This window comes from Oncorhynchus clarkii, chromosome 24 (assembly GCF_045791955.1).
Source record: "Oncorhynchus clarkii lewisi isolate Uvic-CL-2024 chromosome 24, UVic_Ocla_1.0, whole genome shotgun sequence".
Classification (NCBI taxonomy): domain Eukaryota; kingdom Metazoa; phylum Chordata; class Actinopteri; order Salmoniformes; family Salmonidae; genus Oncorhynchus; species Oncorhynchus clarkii.
The window spans coordinates 38,244,995-38,255,334 of NC_092170.1; the positions used below are offsets into that span (position 1 = coordinate 38,244,995).

General features: G+C 45.3%; 1 protein-coding gene across 1 annotated transcript in view; it reads left to right on the forward strand.

Moving 5' to 3' along the window:
• The window catches only part of LOC139383054 (neuroserpin-like), a 49,876-nt gene extending 49,290 nt beyond the window's left edge, over positions 1–586 (forward strand). Inside the window, exon 9 of the mRNA XM_071127357.1 lies at positions 1–586. This exon is cut by the window's left edge and continues 1,519 nt beyond it. The gene's annotated coding sequence lies outside the window, so the exon portion shown is untranslated.
• Positions 587–10,340: the final 9,754 nt, after the last annotated feature.

Consider the following 10,340-nt stretch of genomic DNA (forward strand, 5'->3'; position numbering starts at 1 on the left):
AAAATATTAAAGAAAAGTAACGTTTTCTTTTATCTGTTGGATCAGTAGAAATAAATGATATATCCATGCACTGCTCCTTTAAATTCACTAGCCTCACACACACACACACACTGTCGTTTTAAGGTGTGTCTCCCAAACCACCACCATCATATCCTTGTACATTAACTACTGTCTTAGATACCAGACTAGATATTTATTGCAACAACAACAACAACAACAACAAAAACATGTGCAGATAATTTATGTATTTAATCACACAGAATCTTAGTAATTCTATCTTGGTTCCTCTTTCTTTTTTTTATTTTTATGCTAAAAGTACTTGGTTACAATCCTGATGAACTAATATGCCTTATGAGTTGTTGATTTTAGTGGAGGTGTTTTTTTGCAGGTAGGTGAACAGGTTGCTAAGAGGTGTGTGGAGACGGCGATGAAACAGGGAGAAATTATAACACCAGCTGTATTTACTCTTTTACTTGACAATTAAATATCAACGTGTTCCAGTTACAATTGTCTACTGTCTTTTTGTATATAATTGTATTGAATTGTATTTGGTAACACTACTTTATATTAAATTGCTCTTATACCTGTGCAGTAGCATTGTGATTACTCTACACTCTACTCTAATGATGACCCTCTGAGGTAAAAGGCCATATAACAGTATTGTCACGTTAAGACTGGAAATGACCTTGATAAGCCCTCTGGATGCATCACTATACCTCACAGCAGCAAGAACAGAGTAGGCCTATACCAAATCTGAGCAATATTATTTTTGGGGGCAAGTATAGGACCATCATTTGGCATGGAAGGGGGGAGAGATCTGATCACAGAAGTAGTCAATGGCACACTTGAGGACAGACAAGACTAGGGAAGGAGGCTGCAGCTCAGAGGCTTCCTCTCATCATTGCAGATTATGGAAAGGAAGCTGTAGGCATTATCAAATCACTACAGAACCATGCTGGCAGCATTATCAAATCACTACAGAACCATGTTGGCAGCATTATCATATCACTACAGAACCATGCTGGCAGCATTATCATATCATTACAGAACCATGTTGGCAACATTATCATATCACTACAGAACCATGCTGGCAACATTATCAAATCACTACAGAACCATGCTGGCAGCATTATCATATCAATACAGAACCATGTTGGCAACATTATCATATCACTACAGAACCATGTTGTCAACATTATCAAATCACTACAGAACCATGCTGGCAGCATTATCATATCACTACGGAACCATGTTGGCAACATTATCATATCACTACAGAACCATGCTGGCAGCATTATCATATCACTACAGAACCATGTTGGCAACATCATATCACTACAGAACCATGTTGGCAACATTATCATATCACTACAGAACCATGCTGGCAGCATTATCATATCACTACAGAACCATGTTGGCAACATTATCATATCACTACAGAACCATGTTGGCAACATTATCATATCACTACAGAACCATGTTGGCAACATTATCATATCGCTACAGAACCATGCTGGCAGCATTATCATATCACTACAGAACCATGTTGTCAACATTATCATATCACTACAGAACCATGTTGTCAACATTATCATATCACTACAGAACCATGCTGGCAGCATTATCATATCACTACAGAACCATGCTGGCAGCATTATCATACAATGTAGGCAGTATAATATAATTACAGAACAATGTAGGCAGTATAATATAATTACATGACAATGTAGGCAGTATAATATCATTACAGAACAATGTAGGCAGTATAATATAATTACAGAACAATGTAGGCAGTATAATATAATTACATGACAATGTAGACAGTATAATATAATTACAGAACAATGTAGGCAGTATAATATAATTACAGAACAATGTAGGCAGTATAATATAATTACAGAACAATGTAGGCAGTATAATATAATTACAGAACAATGTAGGCAGTATAATATAATTACAGAACAATGTAGGCAGTATAATATAATTACAGAACAATGTAGGCAGTATAATATAATTACAGAACAATGTAGGCAGTATAATATTATTACAGAACAATGTAGACAGTATAATTACAGAACAATGTAGGCAGTATAATATAATTACACGACAATGTAGGCAGTATTATATAATTACAGAACAATGTAGGCAGTATAATATAATTACACGACAATGTAGGCAGTATAATTTAATTACAGAACAATGTAGGCAGTATAATATAATTACAGAAGCCACTTCATACTATTTACATGTGCTATTGAGAAGTCAATGTCCGAGATGGACGAGCCACTCAGTCACGGGGTGAGTGGGATGTAGAACAGCGTTCTTCCCGAAGATCCATTCATTTGGTATTCAGGTCCAATAGTGAGCACCGCTGTACAGCGCAGCACGTCCTGTCCCAGAACGTGATTGATCAGCGTGCACACGACCCCACAGTTAATTGAATCAAAGGTTGTTGGAGGCGCCAGAATAAAAGTGGGAAAGTCCTTCATTCGCTTCAAGCACAGCCTGCTTTCCTTCGAGCTCAAATGCAGTTGTGTTTATGGGAATGGAGCATTAATCTGCATCTTTCTCATATTTAATGGGTTTTTTTTTTTCTCAAACTAAGAAAAACTCATTTCTGTATTTAAAGGATGCAATAAAACGAAACAAGCACGATCACTTTTGTGTTTAATTAAAAGCAATCAATAATATTCTAATTTATTTCTTAAAGGAATGCTACTCAATCAAAACACGTGATAGGACTCCCGAGTGGCGCAGCGGTCTAAGGCACTGATCAGTGCTAGGGGCGTCACTACAGAGCCAGGTTCGATCCCGGGCTGTGTCGCAGCCGACCGCGACCCAGAGACACATGAGGTGGCGCAAAATTGGCCCAGCGTCGTCCGTGTTAGGAAGGGTTTGGCCTGCTGGGATGTCCTTGTCCCATCGCGCTCTAGCGACTCCTTGTGGCGACTGGGCACATGCACGCTGACTTCGGTCGCCAGCTGTACGATGTTTCCTTGGTGTGGCTGGCTTCTGGGTTAAGAGAGCAGTGTGTCTGGGCAGGGTTGTGTTTCGGAGGACACATGGCTCTCGACCTTCGCCTCTCCCAAGTCCGTATGGGAGTTGATGCGATGGGACAAGACTGTAAAAATGGGTAAAAAGTACAACAAATATGTGATCATCCTTAGGCCTAGACTACTTGTCACTTCAAACAGGCAAGAAATTCTGGAATTGTTTTAAGATTTTCATACTATGGATTTTAACATTTTTGATTTTTAATTTTTGGAAGCTTTCATATATCAAAAAATATATATCTAAAAATTATGTGATTAAAATGTTGAATTTGACTACTATAGTATGACTACTATAGCTCATAGAAACGCATTGAATAACACATTCATAAATGGCAACAAAAATACAGTCAAAAAAATAAGGAACAAGGTTTTAAAGTGTCTGTTCTATATCTACACAGGCCCTATTTATCTCATCATCGACGGTGTTGACTTCAGACCAGTCCCGTGGGGCTTGTGCGGTCGTAGAGAAAAACGGAGACCACCATCTTACTCGTGAGAGCCTCATCTTTCCATGGCCTATAAATTAGTTTTTCGGACCATACAGACATTTTCGTTAAAATACTGATTTTCGGGATGTCTCATGGTCTGACAAACACCAGGCTAACTGAGAATGCTTTTAAACATTATGCATTTTATCATTTCCACCTCTGCTGACCTGACCGAGTGTCTTTGTCTTTATGTACTGGAATCTAAATGACCCCTGTACATTTCCCTCCTGCCTGTGCGACACAGAGATAACTTGGTGACACAACCTACGCGAGTGACCTGCCCCCGGTGACCTGCCTCTGCCGCTTTGCGAGCGCACACAGACGCAGGTCTCTGTATGCGTCCAGACACCGGAGCAGTCGTTACGCCAGGACTAACCGGGCATTTCGCCCCCTGGGAAACTACAGCGTTGTACTACTGCGCTCCGTTCATACCGTGCTAAAGGCCAAAGAAATTCGGTTGGGAGACTTTGGGAGATGTCCGAAAGGTGGGTAAAATGGCCAATTCATTTTTTTATGTTGTCATTTTATTCTTCCGTTGAGCAGTGCTTGACGTTGAATTAGTATTATTATTATTTGATTTTTTACAAATTTAGACTTAACAAGCAAAAAGTGTTGACTGGTTTGCATGTAGACTGAGTGTGATTTTTCCTTCTGTAGTCTTTCATTAGCCTAGGCTGTATTACTTATGTCCGTGGTTATTTTTTTCCATGCAACAAGCCTATAGGTTATATAGGCTAGACAATTGCCACAATTATTACTAGTATACACGAAAATAGACAATATTAATTATACAAACATTACTATCCAGGTTCCTTTTATGCAGCTTTTATAAACTCATGACACCTGGTCGTGTGTCCGCTGTTATGGTGAGGCAGAGTTCACCGTAACCGAAACCAGACAGCAGAGGGTTTCATCAAGGCGCAGGTACTTGAGGAGTGGACTACAGAAGCAGTAGAGCCTGAGGTTTTAGGCCTATGATAGAAAAACAGGCCTGAAGAGAAGAATATGTTAGATCTACATTTATGGTGATGTGCAAGGCTTGGTTTTACATGACTGTTTTTATTTTATTTTGGCTCTGAAGCTGTTGCAATTTATATATGCTCTCTCTCTCTCTCTCTGTCTCTCTCTGTCTGTCTCTCTCTCTCTCTGTCTCTCTCTCTCTCCTCTCTCTCTCTCTCTCTCTCTCTCCTCTTCCCTTTGCATTTCTCACTTTCATCCCACTCAATCTCGCTCACTTCTTCATACACTATATATACTCCTTCAAATGAGTGGATTTGGCTATTTCAGCCAGTCCCGTTGCTGACGTTGTATAAAATCGAGCACACAGCCATGCAATCTCCATAGACGAACATTGGCAGTAGAATGACCTTACTGAGGAATCTGGGTTTGGAGGAGGCCAGCAGAACGCTACCTGCCCAAATGCATAGTGTCAACTGTAAAGTTTGGTGGAGGAGGAATAATGGTCTGGGGCTGTTTTTCATGGTTGGGACTGGGCCCCTCAGTTCCAGTGAAGGGAAATCTGAACGCTACAGCATACGATGACATTCTAGACAATTCCAACTTTGTGGGAACAGTTTGGGGAAGGCCCTTTCCTGTTTCGGCATGACAATGCCCCTGTGCACAAAGCGAGGTCCATTCAGAAATGGTTTGTTGAGATCGGTGTGGAAGAAATTGACTGGCTTGCGCAGAGCCCTGACCTCAACCTCATCGAACACCTTTGGGGTGAATTGGAACGCCGACTGTGAGCCAGGCCTAATTGCAGTGGTGCAAAGTACTACGTAAGTCGTTTTTGGGGTATCTGTACTTTACTGTTTATATTTTTGCCAACTTTTACTTTTAGAGGGACCAACTCCGTATTAATGTTCATGATTTTGGAATGAGATGTTTGACGAGCAAGTGTCAACATACTTGTGGTCATGTCATGTACATATTTCACCCTCTAACTCCTTGTTGTCCTTCTCTCCCAGTTCCTCAGGTGTGTTGTTGTCCCTCTCTCCCAGTTCCTCAGGTGTGTTGTTGTCCCTCTCTCCCAGTTCCTCAGGTGTGTTGTTGTCCTTCTCTCCCAGTTCCTCAGGTGTGTTGTTGTCCCTCTCTCCCAGTTCCTCAGGTGTGTTGTTGTCCTTCTCTCCCAGTTCCTCAGGTGTGTGGTTGTCCTTCTCTCCCAGTTCCTCTGGTGTGTTGTTGTCCCTCTCTCCCAGTACCTCAGGTGTGTTGTTGTCCCTCTCTCCCAGTTCCTCAGGTGTGTGGTTGTCCTTCTCTCCCAGTTCCTCTGGTGTGTTGTTGTCCCTCTCTCCCAGTTCCTCAGGTGTGTTGTTGTCCCTCTCTCCCAGTTCCTCTGGTGTGTTGTTGTCCTTCTCTCCCAGTTCCTCTGGTGTGTTGTTGTCCTTCTCTCCCAGTTCCTCAGGTGTGTTGTTGTCCTTCTCTCCCAGTTCCTCAGGTGTGTTGTTGTCCCTCTCTCCCAGTTCCTCAGGTGTGTTGTTGTCCTTCTCTCCCAGTTCCTCAGGTGTGTTGTTGTCCTTCTCTCCCAGTTCCTCAGGTGTGTGGTTGTCCTTCTCTCCCAGTTCCTCTGGTGTGTTGTTGTCCCACTCTCCCAGTTCCTCAGGTGTGTTGTTGTCCCTCTCTCCCAGTTCCTCTGGTGTGTTGTTGTCCTTCTCTCCCAGTTCCTCTGGTGTGTTGTTGTCCTTCTCTCCCAGTTCCTCAGGTGTGTTGTTGTCCCTCTCTCCCAGTTCCTCAGGTGTGTTGTTGTCCCTCTCTCCCAGTTCCTCGGGTGTGTTGTTGTCCTTCTCTCCCAGTTCCTCAGGTGTGAACATGAGCAGTGGCAGTTTTCCCAAATCCCACTCCTCCCAGTATTCTGAAATCATCGTCACACACACACACCCCTCTCCGTGGATCAGAGTCCAGATTCCGGAATTGTCACAACCCCTGTGAGTGTCACGCCTTATGCCACATTCTCACCCTCCAGACCTCCCTTCTCGCTCTACTCACCTCTTACCCTCCCTTCTTATGACACCCCCTTACACAGCTCCTCCCCCCACAACCTGCCTCTCTCATCCTGCGACAGTATGACTGGTCCAAAAAGGTTCTGTTATGAAAACAGCCTCAACCCCTTAGCCTTTTCATTTGAAACCTACAGTAGGCGCAGCCATACCTATATTGCTCACACCTATCCAGTTCCTAAACTAGGGGTCGCGACCCCACGTGGGGTTGCCTGATATGAAAACAGCGGTGTCTTTGTGAGACGCAGAGTAGGTGAACGGATGATCTCTGCATGTGTTGTTCCCACCGTGAAGCATGGAGGAGGAGGTGTGATGGTGTGGTGGTGCTTTGCTGGTGACACTGTCTGTGATTTATTTAGAATTTAAGGCACACTTAACCAGCATGGCTACCACAGCATTCTACAGTTATACGCCATCTCATGTGGTTTGCGTTGAGTGGGACTATCATTTGTTTTTCAAGCTTTCCAAATAGACGTTAGCCGTGAGGGCCGAGATGCATCGACTTTTGTTCGCTACATGTCAGGGGATGCTACATGTCGGGGGGATGCTACATGTCGGGGGGATGCTACATGTCGGGGGATGCTACATGTCGGTGGATGCTACATGTCGGGGGGATGCTACATGTCAGGGGGATGCTACATGTCGGGGGGATGCTACATGTCGGTGGATGCTACATGTCGGTGGATGCTACATGTTGAGGGATGCTACATGTTGAGGGATGCTACATGTCGGTGGATGCTACATGTTGAGGGATGCTACATGTTGAGGGATGCTACATGCAAGTACATATTGTTCTGTCTCATGATGAAATGGCACAGGGGATGTTCAGTGTGCTGTGTGACCATATTGACGAAAAACAGATTCCATATGGGGTCGAATGGTCAGCTTTTGCACAGATGGGGATCCATCTACGGCGGGACGGCGAGCAGGCCTCTACACTCTAGTTAGTAATGTGTCTCCCTCTGCCATATGGACACATTGTGATGATACACCCACTGAGCTATAATGGATACACCGAGAGTAACTGGGAGGGAGAGAGAGAGGAGGTGAGGGGGATAGAGGGAGGGAGAGGAGGTGAGGGGATAGAGGGAGGGAGAGGAGGTGAGGGGATAGAGGGAGGGAGAGGAGGTGAGGGGGAAGGAGAGAGGGAGAGGAGGTGAGGGGATAGAGGGAGGGAGAGGAGGGGATAGAGAGAGGGAGAGGAGGTGAGGGGGATAGAGAGAGGGAGAGGAAGTGAGGGGGAAAGAGAGAGGGAGAGGAGGTGAGGGGATAGAGGGAGGGAGAGGAGGTGAGGGGGATAGAGAGAGGAGGTGAGGGGATAGAGGCAGGGAGAGGAGGTGAGGGGGATAGAGGGAGGGAGAGGAGGTGAGGGGATAGAGGGAGAGAGAGGAGTTGAGGGGATAGAGGGAGGGAGAGGAGGTGAGGGGATAGAGAGAGGGAGAGGAGGTGAGGGGGATAGAGAGAGGGAGAGGAGGTGAGGGGATAGAGGGAGGGAGAGGAGGTGAGGGGGATAGAGGGAGGGAGAGGAGGTGAGGGGGATAGAGAGAGGGAGAGGAGGTGAGGGGGATAGAGAGAGGGAGAGGAGGTGAGGGGATAGAGGGAGGGAGAGGAGATGAGGGGGATAGAGAGAGGGAGAGGAGGTGAGGGGGATAGAGAGAGGGAGAGGAGGTGAGGGGATAGAGGGAGGGAGAGGTGAGGGGGATAGAGAGAGGAGGTGAGGGGATAGAGGGAGGGAGAGGAGGTGAGGGGGATAGAGGGAGGGAGAGGAGGTGAGGGGATAGAGGGAGAGGAGGTGAGGGGATAGAGGGAGAAAGGAAGTGAGGGGATAGAGGGAGGGAGAGGAGGTGTGGGGGATAGAGGGAGGGAGAGGAGGGGATAGAGGGAGGGAGAGGAGGTGAGGGGGATAGAGGGAGGGAGAGGAGGTGAGGGGGATAGAGGGAGGGAGAGGAGGTGAGGGGGATAGAGGGAGAGAGGAGGAGATAAAAGATGATAACATGTTAGAATGTAGTGGAGTAGTTGATATGTTTGACCCTGTATTAACCCTTCGTTTCCCTCTCCTCTCTGCAGTGTGTTCTCCTGTTTGCCAAAACTCAGAGTTCTGGATGGAATCCCCAAGCTCCCAGAAGATTCCATGACTCCTGGACTACAACTCCCAGCAGCCACCAGGATGTGTAACATTCTGTGACATCAAACTGAGGGGTTTAGGACTATAATAGTCATTTCATAAATAATTCACTCTAGACATTTTTAGTAGGCCTACTAATGCTGTATATTGTGTATATTTGATCATACACTACACAGTTGTTTTTACTTGTCCTGGGGTTTGAGTTGTGACTGAACTGTGTAAGGCTGATCTAGGAAGACACTTGTCCCAGGGTTTGAGTTGTGTGACTGGACTGTGTTAGGCTGATCTAGGAAGACACTGAGGCTCATGTTGGAACTTGGCTTTGCGGGAGGGAGATATCTTATCAGGCAGGTACATGATGCTGTCCTACTGGCACAGAGAACAGTGGAGTCAGAGGTCAGCCTCACAGCAATCCCAACTGTGTACAACATAGACATCACTCTGACCGTCCACCTCCATCCTCTCCCTCCCTTCCCTCTTTCAAACAACACTCCTGTACCCTCTTATGATGACTGTTTAATGACCCCTGTGCTTCATGTGACAGGACACACACACAGGATAATGGGTCACATTCAGAATGTCCCATCCTGTCTGTCAACAGCAGTTCATTTATTCATATCCAGTAGCATCAGAATTATTTTTTAATAATGGTGTTGACATCACTTCCCCCTGAAACCTCAACAGGTAGAGACTGTGGACCTGAACACAGACTCATGCTCTCACGCACGCTCTTGATTGGTCCGCTTGTCCCGTCCAACCCCCACCTCCTTGTCTTAGTAGTTCTCCGCCTCGTTGATCTCTGTTTCTTGGTCTCTCTGGACAACAACACTAGAGCACTGAGTGTCATTTACCTTGGTCTCTCTGGACAACAACACTAGAGCACTGAGTGTCCTTTACCTTGGTCTCTCTGGACAACAACACTCTAGAGCACTGAGTGTTCATTACCTTGGTCTCTCTAGACAACAACACTCTAGAGCACTGAGTGTTCATTACCTTGGTCTCTCTAGACAACAACACTAGAGCACTGAGTGTTCATTACCTTGGTCTCTCTGGACAACAACACTAGAGCACTGAGTGTCCTTTACCTTGGTCTCTCTGGACAACAACACTCTAGAGCACTGAGTGTTCATTACCTTGGTCTCTCTAGACAACAACACTAGAGCACTGAGTGTTCATTACCTTGGTCTCTCAGGATAACAACACTCTAGAGCACTGAGTGTTCATTACCTTGGTCTCTCAGGATAACAACACTCTAGAGCACTGAGTGTTCATTACCTTGGTCTCTCAGGATAACAACACTCTAGAGCACTGAGTGTCCATTACCTTGGTCTCTCGGGACAACAACACTCTAGAGCACTGAGTGTCCATTACCTTGGTCTCTCGGGACAACAACACTCTAGAGCACTGAGTGTTCATTACCTTGGTCTCTCTAGACAACAACACTAGAGCACGGAGTGTCCATTACCTTGGTCTCTCGGGACAACAACACTCTAGAGCACTGAGTGTTCATTACCTTGGTCTCTCGGGACAACAAGAAGTCTGCATGATAGTATTGCAATACGATTAGTAATACTAAATATTTGGGACGTTCCCTTGGGGCTGAATCCTAAATTGAGATGAACTCTTAATTCAAACCTTCACATAAATCATGCATCGATGTCAAAAGAAGATTTGGGGA